We start from the raw sequence: 1,278 nt of genomic DNA, 5'->3' as shown, positions 1-1,278 counted from the left end.
CCATGTCTTTCTCCCTTTTCCTCCTTTTGGTGGCAGGGGTGTGAGAGAAGACAGATGGAACCCAATCAGGGGACAGCGGGTCATCAGATTTGGCTGAATAATAAAATAAGATAATATAATAGATAAAACACGTTATTGCCACACAAGGTTTTGGGTATTTTCAACATTGAGTCCTGTAACGTTAGTTCTAGTAGTTATCAAGTCTGTTAGCGAGCTAGCTGCATATGGACTAAGATTAACTCCAAGGTAGCTAAATTGTGTGAAGCAGATGTAGCCGGACGAGTCCTTACCTGGAGCATTGTGATGGGTTTTGTTGTGTCTCGCTCCTGCCCCACCTACTTCGTAAGTGGGTAATTGGCAGCTGTGCTCCATAAAAAGGAAGCGCGGCTATCCAGGGCAGACGTCTGCTTTGTCCAGGGACGACTCTGACCGACCTATCGCCTATCCCCGACGTTTGGCTGTAGCTTGTTCCACCATTTGCTCCAGGTAGGCTTGAGTCTTTGTCTGATGAACATTCGTTTGTGCACTGATGTGCCGGAAAGTTCAGAACTTGTTTACATTCCAGTAACAGAAGTCGCTGCTATACTGGCTGGATATTCTCACGGCTGCTCGTACCCCCGGTGTGCTCATCAATTCCAGCTTAGGTAGGTGTACTCCTTCCTGTGTGCAAACATTATCGCATAGCTAGGCCACTCGTTTACGTTATCTGTTAATTACAGCAACATCACAGTGTTGCGTGGTCCGGGCTCCCTACATCTGACGTTAGCTGTTGCATGGTAGGTTGTAGCTTTATTTACCTCGATTTACCTAAATTAAGCATAACGTTGGAGTAATGACTCTGTACTCCTTATAGGATCTGTATGGTATCCTGATGTGGTGACGGCCTTGCTGTTTTGTTCCTGTTTGGGGTTTGCTGTGTGGAGCGCCTTCCGCTTCTCTCTGTGGCCTTCCATCACTGCGTCTCTGATGCATGATTGCTAGCTAACCTTGTGGTGGCTATCTGCTTGGGCCTGTTTAGTCATGGGGCGATGCGTGTTTGTTGCATGAGTGTGCATCGTGGGAGTTTGGTTTACTTGCTGCTCTATTGAGGCTCTGTGCTTTTCTCTGTATTTTGTTTTGTCTTATTTGTACTCATTTGTTTTTGTTTGTTTTTCTACTGCATGTACTGTCAAGTGGGCTTTCCCTGTGTATGTTGCTTGTCTCTCCTGCTGGGGGCTACATTGGGCGCATGTTGGAGGGTGTATTCTCCTCTGGTGGTGTCCATCCCTTATTGTGTGT

The 1,278-nt window shown here is 46.7% G+C and overlaps 1 long non-coding RNA gene across 1 annotated transcript; it reads left to right on the top strand.

Moving 5' to 3' along the window:
- The first annotated feature begins 313 nt into the window (after nt 1–313).
- On the top strand, nt 314–982 carry LOC125307535. The gene is made up of 4 exons (XR_007195737.1): nt 314–486; nt 566–644; nt 720–776; nt 854–982. It is a non-coding gene; the product is annotated as an uncharacterized LOC125307535 (long non-coding RNA).
- The last annotated feature ends 296 nt before the right edge of the window (nt 983–1,278 follow it).

The sequence above is a fragment of the Alosa alosa genome, chromosome 14, assembly GCF_017589495.1.
Source record: "Alosa alosa isolate M-15738 ecotype Scorff River chromosome 14, AALO_Geno_1.1, whole genome shotgun sequence".
Lineage (NCBI taxonomy): Eukaryota > Metazoa > Chordata > Actinopteri > Clupeiformes > Clupeidae > Alosa > Alosa alosa.
Note: the sequence above shows the minus strand (reverse complement) of the source record. Positions and strands in the feature narration are given on the sequence as shown.